General features: G+C 41.7%; 1 protein-coding gene and 1 long non-coding RNA gene across 11 annotated transcripts in view; one reads left to right on the forward strand and one right to left on the reverse strand.

Annotated features, from left to right (window-relative positions):
- GRIN2B (glutamate ionotropic receptor NMDA type subunit 2B) overlaps nt 1–14905 on the forward strand; it is a 287257-nt gene that overhangs the window by 46057 nt on the left and 226295 nt on the right. The window lies entirely within an intron of this gene.
- LOC310825423 lies at nt 1574–12023 on the reverse strand. The gene is made up of 4 exons (XR_014555303.1): nt 11944–12023; nt 9842–9934; nt 6883–6976; nt 1574–1986 (listed from the first exon to the last, which is right to left on the reverse strand). It is a non-coding gene; the product is annotated as an uncharacterized lncRNA (long non-coding RNA).

Raw genomic sequence — 14905 nt, forward strand, 5'->3', positions numbered from 1 at the left:
TATGGCATTTACAAAGGTGTAGCTTTTCTTCTATGCATTCTTCATATTGTTATAATTGCAAAAACAACAAAATTATGTTTTCCACTACCATTCAATATAGAATAAGGTCTGTAATTAATAGCTCTGTGATTATGCTGTTATTTAGCTGGGGCAGTTTCTTGGTATTCCTGCTCCTTTGTTTGTTTGTTTGTTTGTTTGTTGGGACTGACCTTTCCCTTTCCTTTCCTTTCCTTTCCTTTCCTTTTGCTTTTGAAGCAACCTTCCAGTAGATTAGCTAGCCAACACAAATAATTATGGACTTTTCATTCTCATTACAGAATTATTAAATGTTTAATTTGGGCATTGCATTTTAATAACATAGAACTACACAAATTTAGAAGAACGAGTCATCCATCCAACATCTTTGAAATCTCAGCGAGCGAATCACACTGAGCCTTCAGAAATACTACTGTGGGCAGAGACATAAGTGAATGTACCACTAACTTTTTTAAAAAACGGCAAGGTCCAGTTATTTGTATTAGTCATTAAGAACAGATCATGAAGTAATGGGTTTCAGATGAGGTGGGAAGCACATAGACAACACATAAGATTAAACAGTTACAGGAAGAATATGTGAGGTTGATAGAGCTACATCTTCTGGTGATATTTAATGTTAGAACTGGATGCCCTGGTACCCAATTACAGCTCAGCTCTCTTGCATGTTTTCCTTGGTGGACATGGAAATAGAACATAATAATGGAGTGGGGGCCTGTAACAGTGAAATCCATCACTAGGAGAAGCATATCTAACAATGACAGTAAGTTGATCAATATAGGAAACATCAGGGGTTGAACTGTCTGATAAACTAAAATAACTTGCCTATTTGATGTCACTCAGTATTGCTTCTCGAACTGTATTAACTATCAACTGGATAACCTCTTCACATATGGTTTTGCATAAGCATGATGACTGACCAGAGCCTTTACCTCCATACTGATTTATGTGAGCACACAGGAAGGGATCAGCTCTGGCAGTTAATTCAAGCAATCCAAGAACATTACCATTGCTTGGTGAACTAAATATTTCATTGTCTCCCCTAAATGCCAAGCCACATTCTGCCAAAAGGGAAATCACTGCAATAACTCGCTGAAGTACGTGCCTCCAGTAATCCTGCTCTGCTTTGATTTGCTGTCAGAGTTTTGATGTGAGCATTTGACCACACTTTATTGTTAAGTATGTTAGCAGAGAGTTCATATGATTTTTAGAATTTCTGTGGGTTTGAAAAAGAAAAGTGTGATGTCAATCATTAAATCCAATAGAAACTAAAGCTGTAGTTGAGGTAGTTTGGTTACAGAAACGTTTGAACCCAAACAGGAGACTTTTCCTTCTTTTGGAGAATACACTAGCCATTATCGAGGGTTGGTTTCTCCATTTACTTTGGTGGAATAGAATAAATTATTTGAACAGAACCCAGGCTTGGTTTTTGCATGTTTATTTCAAAGTGGTAAAAGCTGCACCTGAGTGTTGACATTCCAATGGAGCTTTCTCAATCCAGAATGATATTTCCTTGTTATTTGATGTGAACTGCAAACCTGATTTCTCTGAAATCACTAGTAGCATGTGCAGTTGGTATTTTTGTGTCTGTAATGCAAGGTTTTTTGCTGAGATCATCTGCTTTGTTTTCCAATTCTTTAAGACAGTAATGCGCTTGAACTGCTTCTTTTGGTGTAACTGTCTCGTGGCATGTTTCTTCAACGCCTTGTGTTAATTCTTTGGCTGTAGGTCCTGTCATTACATTCACACTTTTCTCCAGAAGTTTCTTTACTTGTAGAGATAGTTACTGACAACAGTTCTCTGTGAAGTTCTTGGGAGGCTGCATTCTGTATATAAACTGGTTGTTCTACGTTCTGCTCAGACTGGTCATTCTAGTTATGGTACTTGATTTTCTTCTTTTTGTAAACATAAATGTATTGTATCTGAGGGTTTATGTAGGGCTGTTTCTGCCTGCTGTACAAACCATATGACGTGATTGGCTTTCAACTTTTGAGTATTTCCTTCTGTTATTTTTTCCCGCTTTCTTTTACCAGTACCACCTCCATATCGTTTATTCACCATTTTCACAAAAAGTCAAAATTAAATATTGTGATTCACAGTGATATAAAAACATCCTCATGTGTTCTCAAACTGCATGATATAATGATAGACAGTGATCTGAACTCTTGTAATGCTTCATTGCTGACTTTAAAGCTGCTCAGGATCAAATGATAAAGCCTCCACGAACTTTACTAAACAGCAAATACATGCTAGTGTAACTCTTATTGACTCATACGTCAAGTGTTTAATGTTACTAAGCAACTGGGCCTAGATAAATCTGCCCCCCCCCAGTTTATGCTGCTCAGCCCGTATATAAATCTGGCGCTGGTTCTTGTGCTGAGGCTCCTTGCATGTTTTCCCCTGGCATCTGGTTGGTCACTGTGAGAACAGGATGCTGGAGTAGAAGGGCCATTGGCCTGATCCAGAGGCTCTTCTTATGTTCTTGTGCACATAACAGAAAATCAACTTGTATTCAGTCACTGCATTTCACTTAGAAATGCCTTTGCAGTGCACTGTAACAGAAGGAATACACACAGCAACACATCCGATGAATAGTTGTATGCATTTACAGTATAAAACAAATCCAGGAACTTGCATACATGTGCCCATTTTCTAGTTTTGGCTCTAATTGGGGGGGCATCATTGGTTACTGCTTTCCATGGTCTACAGATGCCAGGGGAAATTCTCCTGTGATAGATGTGGTTATTGGAAACATCTGAGAATGATAATGTCCCCAAGGGAAAGCCTAATGAAAGTGACAAGATGACACATCTGTTCTTTTGGTCTTGCACTTCACTTGCTTACATTCTTTGTACAAACTGAAGCTGAAATTAATCTGCAATTCACAATGACTACAAAAAAGGGGGGTGGAAGAGGGAAAAGAAAAAAGAAAGTGGAACACAATGGAACTTGGAATATCAGTGAATCAAGCAACACACCATATATATCCTGCTTATATCAGCATAGAATTTTCCCAGTCTGCATTTGGAAATGCTGGGAAGTCTTGAGGAAAATCTTCTGAAGTCATATGAAAATGGGAAAAGTTGTATTCATGAGTAAGCTACAATCTTGGGTTTGCCTAAAGTGCTAATGATTAGAAGAGAGTTTCAAGTCCATATGTCTGAGAAAGAGACTGTCAGTGTGGCATTTTGGAAGTAATGGCTGCCTAGGCTGTACGTCAAAATTGCTGTTAGTTTCTGAAACAACCTCATACTTCTCATGCATATGGCAGCTGTGTCAGAAGCGATAGTGCATTTTTAAATATATCAGACGAGGATAGGTGAGTTCTTAGAAATGAAAGAGTACACTCTTATAAAATATGATTTTAAAATTTATCATAGTGCTCAGTCAAAATAATAATGCTGACCCAAACCCCACTTTGATTGCAAAGCTTTCCACTTTAGTGATGCTAAGCTAGAGTTTTTCTAGATTTCAACTCCTGCTTGGCTTGACATATGTTTATATTTTATGTAGGCATTTATTCACTTGCAAGCATGTGCATCAAGTATAAGATCATTTTGAACATCTGGAAGGCATGTGATATGGTTCATACATAAACAAGCTTGGTTCTATTTTGGAAACATGTATTTTACCTTATACTGATCCAGACCACTTGTACAGTTAACCCAGTACAGTACTGTCTAATCTACTGTTTTAGGCAGCAACACTCTAAGGTCTTAGGCAGATGTGTCCAGATCTGTTCCCAAATATCCTTTAACTGGAGCCATCTCAGGAGCATACCTAGGGATTGACCAGGTTGGCCCCTGTCAAGGGTGCAGGACTGTGTGTGTGTGTGTGTGTGTGTGTGTGCAAAAAGCCCTCCACTCTGGCTTCCAGGTGAAGGGATGGGGTGGAGGGTAGCTCCTTGCCCAGGGTGTAGTAGTAGTAGTAGTAGTAGTAGTAGTAGTAGTAGTAATAATAATAAATAATTTATACCCCACCCATCTGGCTGGGTTTCCACAGCCACTCTGGGCAGCTTCCAACAAAGGATAAAAAATACATTAAAACATCAGTCATTAAAAGCTTCCCTAAACAGGGCTGCCTTCAGATGTCTTCTAAACGTCAGATAGTTGTTTAGTTCTTTGACATCTGATGGGAGGGCATTCCACAGGGATGCAAGGGAGCCTAGGTGCGCCTCTGGCCCACCTACCTGCAATACACATGCTATATATTAATGAGCCAGAATCCTTCTGATAGGGCAGTTAATTTTTGATTCTCTCTTTTTCAAATGTAGGTTCCAATATAGTTCTCAGTTAGACATAGTGCTTGCTATAGAGTCCAGTATTGGCAGTGTTAAAGTTCAGAATTGTGGTGTTGAGAGAATATGACTCCTCCACTTTGGAGCTTTCCAGCTGGTTATGAAGTCCAATTATCCAAACAGTTCAGTTTCAGCTTGTACTTAACTTTCCTGGCACTGGCCCTATTGCCTTCCACACAGCTGCCCTGTCTCAATGAAACATACTTTTTGGTGACAATGAAAAAGGTTGCTGCCCTGGCCTTTGTAAAGGTCTTTGATCCTTGAAATTTTGGGACTCAGAGTCCTAGTGCTGTGTTTCAGAGCCTAATGAAGGCCACACAACAGTATCTGTCCTCATCACTGCCACAAAATTGTCAGTGAAAAAGTGAAGGAGATAGTGGAGGCGGGTGAGAGTTGGGAAGTGCACATGGCAGTGCAAGAGGTGAGATCTCTAGACCTTGCTGTGTTCATGCTCCTGATTTGCATTAGGAAATTTCACTGCAGAATGCGCCTGAGCTTAAAATTAACTTTCAAGCCTGTTCCTAACCAACCTCAATTTATTTATATTTTTAAAAATTATATCCCCGCCCTTCTCCCCAGATGAACCCAGAGCAGCAAACAAGTGATAAAACAAGAAAGCATCTTAAAAGCAATTGCAATACCGATGCAGGCTGAGAAAGAGCTCAAAATACAAGGCTTGTTGAAAGAGGAAGGTATTCAGTAAGCACTCAAAGCTGGACAAACAGACTCTCAGCCACAAGTACCTCTTGGATATTCAGCAATGCCAGATCTAGCAGCATCCCCAAGCTGCAAACTGGTACTTCAGAGGAAGTGCAATCCTATATGCATAGGTTTTCAACCAGTGTGTGGAGACCCATAGGTGGGTCACAAAGCCACACCAGGTAGGTTGTGGCAAAGCTGTCATCACCATGCAAACCCTTTAGTTGAGCCTGCAGCCTTTTATACCCCTTTAGCTTGTTTTAGGGAAGCCCATGTTGATTTGAGTCTGGGGAAGCTTTCTCATCATTCAAGTATGCCTGTGATAGGAAGAAATGATAGCCATGCAATCCACCTCTACTAGGTATAATCTCTTGGAGCTACTACTTTCCCCACTTCTGGGGAAATTACCATGTCGAAGCATCTTGGATAACTTTGGTTTTCCTATAAACTAGACAATTACGTAGTGTCTAAAAGGAAAGTCAGTTTATGCAAAGCAGAAAACTATGACTGTGACAACAGTGTTGCATTGGGATTTCTAATAACCATTCCAATATCAGTTCATTTAGCAAGGACTAATTCAAATGTCAGATTACTACGTCAAATTAAGTCTATTAAGTTCTGTCCTGTCTATGTGCATGCATAAAATTATACAGTGTTCTGCATGGAACTTTTGGACAATGGGCTGATCACCCCTGAACTTGAAATAGGAACAAAGGGCACATTTGTTGGAAAGTGTGAATTTGACTAGAGAGTGTGCGTATTGTTCAGAGAGTGTACAAAAATTTGTTGAAATATGCAAGTTCCCCAAGGCCTGTTGGAGAGGATATATAATGATTGAAAAATGTGCACACAGTTTCCTCTTAATGAATAGGTTATTCACACATTATCCATGAGGTATGGTGAATGCACACAGTGGCTGGTTGTTATGCACATTACCCCTACCATACATATCATGGTGGGGAAACTGCAGCCTGTGGGTCTAATTAGGCCTGCCACAGCTGCCAGTTGGGTCCACAAGGCAGCTTCCCACAAACCATGGCTGCTTGCCACACTGCATTGTAGGGCGTTGGACTAGATGTCCTTTGGGGTCCCTTCCAACTCTACAACTCTATGATTCTATGATATTATCTTTGCAAGCGGGGCTCCCATTCAGCTCTGATTGGTACTCCAATAGGATCCATGGCACTAGGGAGCTCCCTTGAGGAGTTGCTTTGGGTTTAAAGCACTGGAGTAAGTGCTTTGAATCCAAACCACTTCTTCTGAAGATAGGGAAATGAAGTTCCACTTAGGAAAAAACACTCTGTTCAGAAACAGAGCGGTTTTTTCCCTTTCTAGAACAGGGCTCTTTGGAGGCACTCTTTGATTGATGCTGGGTTGGTGATTGGATTGGTGCTGAAAGCACATCTTCAAATGAGGTTCCAATCAGCTGATCGGTGGTTACCACCTTTGAACTTTGACAGATGTCAACCACTAGATGCCATTACAGTAGGATTGCAACTTATGCAGATTTCACTTGCTCTGTTGCAGTTTTACGCATGTGGTGGCTAGTCAGCTGCAATCATTCAAATTAAATGCATGCAAGGCGGAGGGCTTAAAACCTCTTTTTTTTACTGGGTTTTCCTGGCACAGAAAGAGCTTTTAAGCTTTCTACTTGCTTACTGGTCTCTGAGAGATTATTGCTTGGGCTTTCAAGGCCATCGCAAGATCTTGCACCAATTCTAGAAGGTAAAATTTATTAGTTCCGAGGGGTTGTTTTGCCTATATGTAGTTTTGACTCTACATGTTAATCATCCCCTCCCCGTGCTGCTGCCCACATGTAATCTGGCAATTGACAGATTGGTGGTCTCACCTACCTGTCAAAGTTGGCTTTGTGAGGGTTGGGGATTTTGGAATCTGGCACCTTGTCCGGATCCAGTTCCTCATCACCACCCCACTGGTCAGTACAGGCTGCATTTTGAAAATACAAATATGTTCCTTAGTGCATTAGTAATCTGTCTTTTTCCCCAGTGTAAGGATTATAAAGATATGAAGTGTCACATTTTCTGATTTTTCAAGTAATTGGTTCCTTGAGTCATGGGCTGGTGTAGTACTGTGGGTGAGAAGTGGCCCTCCTATCTCCAGTAACGGGAATAAAAGTGCTCACTTACCATACTATGCTGTTGTAAGGATAACAACTAGATAATGCATGTGAAGTACTTTGCATAATTTAAAGTACTACATGCATATTAAGTACTATGTGTGTACAAATCTTAGCTTTATCCTTGCTGAGAAATTCAAGAGTGGTCTGTAGCAGCAAAAGCAACCAAGTGTCTTGTGGTGGTAGCCTTTAGATTCACCCTGTATGTCCTTGTCCCCCTGCCTCAGTGTTGGCCATTTCCTATAGTTCATCTTTCTGTGATTGTAGTGTTTCCTCCTTTGCCTTTATGTACCACAATTCACTATTCCTGCCTTTTCTGCCTGAACCAGGCAAACATAGTGGTTGCTTTCTATAAGACTTAACCTTGTCCAGTTAGAAGAGTTTCTCTTATCAACTCACACGTGATGCCAGCTGGACACAAAACCCACTGCTGCTGTAAAAATAATGTGGAGGGGCAGCAAAACACACCCTTATAGGTCTTTTAAATTGCCAAACTGCAATTCAGCTATTCTCGCTGAAGTTCCATTAATTTCAGTAGAAATAGTGAGATTTCAGTTGTGAAGGATGGGAGCCAAACTGAGTAAAATAATAGCTTTGAAGTTCAAAGTGCACCATGAGAATAAGCAAGATAAGGGTGTTAGAGAGTAGGTTTTCATTCAGAGCTAACAGTTAAATGAGTCTTGATGTGTATGCAGATGAGCTAAGCTGCAGCTCATATATTTGCTTTAAGCGTGTTGGCTTCATACTAGGTATGTTGGAGGGTGTTTTAAAATCACTGACTTACACACCATTGCATCATGTCTTTCTCCCTGCTTTGCTTAGTATTTACAGCATTCTTTGCGTTTGAAGTGGGACGCAGGTGGCGCTGTGGGTTAAAGCCTCAGCGCCTAGGACTTGCCGATCGAAAGGTTGGCGGTTCGAATCCCTGCGGCGGGGTGCGCTCCCGCTGCTCGGTCCCAGCGCCTGCCAACCTAGCAGTTCGAAAGCACCTCCGGGTGCAAGTAGATAAATAGGGACCGCTTACCAGTGGGAAGGTAGACGGCGTTTCCGTGTGCAGCTCTGGCTCGCCAGAGCAGCGATGTCATGCTGGCCACGTAACCCGGAAGTGTCTCCGGACAGCGCTGGCCCCTGGCCTCTTGAGTGAGATGGGCGCACAACCCCAGAGTCTGTCAAGACTGGCCCGTACGGGCAGGGGTACCTTTACCTTTACCTTGCGTTTGAAACTGTGTGTGTTGAAGTGTTATTTCTGTTTATATTGACAGTTTTGAGGTTTTGGAAACTTTGTTTAAAAAGCAAGCATTTGCTAATGAAAACGCCATGTATACTATAGTAGTCTGCAGTGTAACTTGGGGAATATTTTATTATGAACATGGCATGTACTCAGGACTTATTATAGAATCGATAATAATTGTGCTAGGCTTGTTACTCAGAAGGATTCCTCAAGTTGATAGTTTCGTTCAATTCTGGATTCTGATTCCAGCTTAGACCCAATTCGTTTAGAAGTGAGAACACATCTTTATCAAACATATTAAATGACTCTTTAACTATTGCATGCCCTCCCTTTTATGTTATTCAGTCTCTCCTGAAATAGTTGGCTGGTACTTGTGTAAAAATAGTCACCATCTCTCCTCACCCCTCCCCACGATAAAAAGCCAGACTAATTCAAATAAATAGGCTCATGTGGAATTTGCAGGATACCTGAGTGAGAGGGAAATGAGCTGGATTTTACCCTGATTCCTGAGGCTTTTCATCTTAAACGGTCCTATGTGATCATGGACTATGGAAACATTTGGACATTTTAATACCGGTGCCTTTGCCTACTCTGAGAATGTGGATGTAGAACAATTAATTCAGTCACTTGACAGCTAGTTGTGATGATGTCAAGGTTTCTATGCACGTGAAGCCACAAAGTTACCTTGGAAGTGACCTCATCTGTTCATCATTTATAAACACAATATATATGAGGTGATATTGCTCTGTACATCACAGAGGACATGAGACCAACAAGCTAGGAATCCAAAAAGGGACAGACTTCTCCACAGAATCACTGTGAGTGGTAATGCTGGGATCCAAGAGTAGTTAAGTACTGGGAACATATAATTATCCCACTGTCCCAAAAGCACAGGGTGATCTTGAGATGGGAAATGAAATCAAAGGAGGCATCCAGAGGAGGAAATGCTGTAGTAATGGGTGATTTCAATTACCCTCACATAGAATGGGTGCTTGTGTGTGCCAGTCACTGCAAAGAGGTAAAATGTCCAGATACCCATAATGGCTGTTCCCCTTGATCAGGGATCTGAGATGTGGTGATACTGGATTTAATTAGAAGTGGTGCCCAGGAGCAGATGTGGGATGTACATGATGCTGTTGAACTGAATGGGGACAGTGACCATAGCGCTATCAAACTCAACATATATGTAAATGGATAATTGCCAAGGAGATCCAACAGTGTCACACTGACCAGAAATGGACATTGTGGTCATGAAGATTTTCACTTAGTGTGCAGCAGCTCTGTGAAAGAGGCAAATTCCACATTAGAGATCATTAGGTAAGGGATTGATAATAAAACTGCCAATATTATAATGCTGTTGTACAAATCCATGGTATGACCACTGTTGGAATAGTGTGTACAGTTCTAGCAACTAAACTTAAAAAATAATATTATTACACACTACCTCAATTTCTGACTGGCAAGAGAATCCAGGGGTTCCAAGTGTTTACCCAAGATTCAGTTTCCTTGGGATAAAGGTCAGCGGAGGCTGCAGTGTCTTTAAGATAAATAGTTATACTTTATATATATTTATAGTTTTGTTTACACCTATACACTGAGCATAGGATGGAAGGGCTCACAGCATTAACACTCCCATAGATTTGGTTTCCCGTTAGGTTTCCAGGGGTGCCCAAAGCCACAGATTATGTTCAGCACAGAGCAAGGAATGTCTCTCCCTCCAGCTCCCAGCCCTTCCGCTTGCACACAACAACTCTTAGAGTTCTTCTCCTACATACCAGCCAGGACAAGATTATCAATGGCATGGCTTTGTTGTTCTATTTTCACTGTTGGAGGCAAGATGCCTGTGAATACCAGTTGCTGGAGAACACAAGAAGGAAGAGTTGCTGTTGCACTTGGGTCCTGGCTGTGGTCTTCCCGTTAGCATCTGCACACTGTGAAAACAAGATGTTGGACTTGATGACCTTTGACCTGATCCAGCAGAGCTCTTTATGTCCAATAAACTTCCAGCTCCTTATGGGTTTAGTTGATTGAAGCAATTTCCCTTCTTAGCAGTCGAAGCTGGAAAACTGAGCAAAAGGGGTTTTTTTAGATAGGTAATTTTAATGTCTAAACATAGCAGTCTGATAGGCTGCTGATAGGCTCTTTAGTTGGTTATGTGAATTATCTGTACTGGCAGGGGCACAGATGACCTTTGAGGTTTTCCCTTACTTTGATTCTACTTCAAAAGGTGGTCAGTCAGGCCTGCTATGTTTGGCAGTCTTCTTGCTTACTCTGTTGAGTGAGGTTCTGGACTTCTGCCCCAAAGTCCTGCCCTCATAGCTAAGAGGTAACAGATAGGTGTGGGGCAGCCTAATACAAAGTGACAAAGGAGAGTACTTTTTTTGCAGCTTATTTAACTTCCATAGGCCGTAAATTCCTTTTGATATCCCAGAAAAGCCTAGAGTATGATGGACTAAAGGAAACGGTCAATAAATCTCCATGCACAAGCAGTAGAGGTGCCTGGCATAGGAGATTAAGTGAATTAACAGTGCTTTATCTTTGCTGGGGTGAGTAGAAGAATTATGATGGAATCTGTCATGTCTCAGTAGACTTTGCCTTAGGCACTACCGTGCCTTTCCATACCCTTTAGTGGGACAATGTAGGAATATGAACTGGTGAGGAAAGAACCACATAGTGTAACCCTCTGCACATTTACTTGGAAGTAGGCGCTACAGTATTCACTGGGGTTTATTCCCTGCTTTTAAAAATTATCGTCTTAAGATGTGTGTGGAAAACTGAAGTTAGGGCTTAGATAGACAGGGCGACAATTTCCAAGCCCTCTTTCATGATAGCTCATAAATGATTAAAGCTCTGCAGTCACTGGGGGAGAAATTTAGCAGTTTCTTCACATGTTGGTCTTCACACTGAAATGGAATAAGCACTATCTGCAAAGGTGTATGTGAATGACTAGTCCAGGCACAGGCAAACTTGGCCCTCCAGATGTTTTGAGACTACAATTCCCATCATCCCTGACCACTGGTCCTGTTAGCTAGGGAGGATGGGAGTTGTAGTCCCAAAACATCTGGAGGGCCAAGTTTGCCTATGCCTGGACTAGTCATATATTTTTAGCCTCTCTTGATAGCTACACATATAGCCTCAATTTTCCAGTTGGCAGCAATAGTTCACCAGTGCCTGAAATGCTGGGCTTAAGATTTCTAAGGGTATCTTGGACTCACCAATCACTTACCAATAGAAACAACGCACACATTGGGCCCCCCAATGTATAAAAAGATTGTGCTTGGTGATATGAAAATGTTTCCTCATTTTATTTGTAACATTTTATTTTATTTTTTATCTCACACTTCTTAGATAGAGTTAGAATAAATACTGTTCTCTTGGGAGGTGTGGTTGGGGGCCAGTTGGCCCTACTGACTTTTATTATCAATCAAACCCCCATTCCAGGCAATATGTAGAAGGGAGTGTGCGCACATACAGAATGCACAGATCATTGTACCAACATACTATGTATTTTGATAGTATCACAGGGGCAAAAGAAAAAGACCTTACTTATATCAATGGTCCATTTGTTAGGCCAATCATCACCATCATCATCTTCATTCATTGTGGTGTAGACCCAGCTACACCCCCCCCCCAGGAAGAGTATGGGGTTGGTCTCCTCATCAGTTGGAACTCAGTGGTCCAATCCTCCATGAGTCACAATACACATGTACTGTGCACTTATGAGATCACCTTGCTCCACATGTGCCCACCTGACCTCTTTGATCAGCGCAAATAGCACTGCTACAGGTGCCACATAATACCTGCTCTGCATTTGTAAGAACTTGACTGTTTAGTGTGGCAGCACCTGCCCTTTGGAACTCCCTGCCAATTCAGATCAGGCAGGTGCCTTCACTGTACTCTTTTTGGTGGGCCCCTGCAAAAACATTCTTGTTTAGACAAGCCTACCCGGATGCTTAAGAGAGTTGAGATAATTTCAATTTGTTTTGGTATTTTAACCTTAGTATGTTTTAAAGTACGGTTGTGGCTTTTTCTTGATCATACTGTTTTACCTTTTTGTAGAAATCACTTTGAGGGTGTGCTTTTTACAATCAAGTGGTGTATAAATTTTATGAAATAAATAATAAGATTGTAGCACTGCCTCATACTTAGGGCTTCATGGCACGCTTGCCAAAAACGTTGGTTACTACTACTGACTTGGAATATAAGAAGTTGCAGAGAAATATAGCAGTTTCTGTTAATAATGGCCCACAAATAAGCATGTAAGCTAATAAATGATTGGAGACTATGTATGTAGTATCTGATTTATATATTACCTCTATGGCGTAGTTGTCTTTTCAAGGGACTGCTTTGCACATGAGGAAATAAATGACGTGATTTGAGTGGAATCAAAATAGCCATGCACAAATTATACATAAGTCCCTTATCGTCTTCCTACTAGGGAACAGTTTCCCCTTGAAGGGAAACTATCCTTTTACAGCGTTGGACAGTGAAGATGGAATGCAACAGCTATGCTATCATTCTTTGCCTAATAATCTTTTCTATTTCTCCACCCCCAGCCCATTACAGCCTTTCCATTTATTTGTATTTTTATCTCAGTGGATAGAACTTGTATGGAAAGCTTAACTTAATTCATATGCATTCTTAACTTTCTTTGGGTTTCCTGTTTCAACTACCTGCCTCCCCTCCCTTCGTTCTGCAACTTTTTGCCTTATTCAGCAAAGAGAAGCAATTTTAACCCTGGGATCATGGTGGAATTCCCTTGGGTGTTGTTATCACCTCAGACTTCTTCAGAGATAAGCACTTAAGAGAACACCCATGGGACTGCAGAGATGAAAAGCAGAATTGATTGAAAGGATTTGAGGGTCTCTCTCCATAGAAACTTGATCCTCAAGCAGCAAAGGAGGAAGTTAAACACTCTGGCTGATTTGTCAATGTTAGGATGGATGCAGCAGGGGCTCCATCTGTGCCGTTTAGGAATTCCCAGGGCTGTAGCCAAATACAGGGAGGAGTGTGCAGAATGAAGGCAAACCCAAGGAGGAATTGCTTCATATATGTATTATGGGAATCCTGGAAATGGAAGTCCTGCTCCTTTGGCCCCTAGTCTTACTGTCATTCACATTCTTCCTCTTCCAATCAGTCATGGTACTGTTTTAGCCTCGGAACAACTAAGAGAGATTAGGCTGAGACTTGCCCCGTGCCACCCACTGATCTTCGGAGCTGAGCAGGAATGTGAACCTGAGTTTTGCATGTTCAAGTCCAACACTTAATGGCAACATGTAAGTGATGGCAGAGGTCACAGGGTGACTACTCCTTTGCATGATTCCGCCCCGCCCTCCGTCTCACTGTGAACCAACAAATATGATAGATACAGGCATTTCTGAAAACTCATTTGATTTCAGGTTTGCAGATTTGCCAAGAAATTACTATAGGCAGGCACTTTTGTCCGTGGGACTTTCAAGAAGATTGCTTTGATAGGTGAATGGGATGCATGATTGTCTTGGGCACTTGACCAAGCCTGTTACATCACAAACAATACTTGCTGGCTTCGTTTCGTTAGCTCTTTTATTTCTCTCTTTCTTTTAAGATGATGTACCTTCAGGACACCACATGATTCTGCTATGCTACCTCTTCTCTAGAGTACCTATTCAGTGCTGGTTTGAAAAGAAGCAATGTCATCCTTTCCTCAGTGCACTACCAACTCATTTCAGGAACTTTTCTAAGTTGTTTTTTTAAACTTCAGTGGTGGAATTTCATCCAGATAGTAGAATCATAGAATTGTAGAGTTGGAAGGTACCCCAAGGGTCATCTAGCCCAACCCCCTACAATGCAGGAATCTCAACTAAAGCAGACATGACAGATGGCCATCCAACCTCTGCTTAAAAACCTCCAATGAAGGAGAGTCCACCACCTTCTGAAGAAGTCTGTTCCACTGTCAAACAGCTGTTACCATCAGAAAGTTCTTCCTGATGTTTAGTTAGAATCTCCTTTGTTGTAATTTGAATCCATTGGTTTGGGCCCTGCCCACTGGAACAACAGAAAGGAAGCTTGCTCCATCATTCATGTGAAAGGCCTTTATGTATTTGAATATGGCTATCATATATCCTCTCAGTCTCTTCTTTTCCAGGCTCAACATACTCAAGTCCCTCCACTGTCCTTCATAAGGCTTGATTTCCAGACCCTTTATCAAGCTTTTTTGAGGTGATACATGCCGGTACGGCATACTGCCACCTCTTTCCCCCCTGCCACATCTTTCTTGCCACTGCTTGCCCACCCCCCGCTCTCTCCCCCCTTTGCTTCTTCCACGCGGCTGCAGGCACAGCTTCCCCGAGGTGCTTTGGTGCAACATCTCACTACCATAAAACAAAGTGCTCAACATGCAAGCCTAGTAGTTAGCATTTTCCTATACCCTTTTGGAGAGATGAGCCATTGCTGTAGCTGCCTTGCCAATATGCTTGTCCAGCTTAGTGTCAATGGAGAGGTTGCTGGTTATGCATATTGGTGGCACCCA

This window comes from Podarcis gaigeae, assembly GCF_964106915.1.
Source record: "Podarcis gaigeae genome assembly, chromosome: 10".
Taxonomy (NCBI): Eukaryota; Metazoa; Chordata; class Lepidosauria; order Squamata; family Lacertidae; genus Podarcis; species Podarcis gaigeae.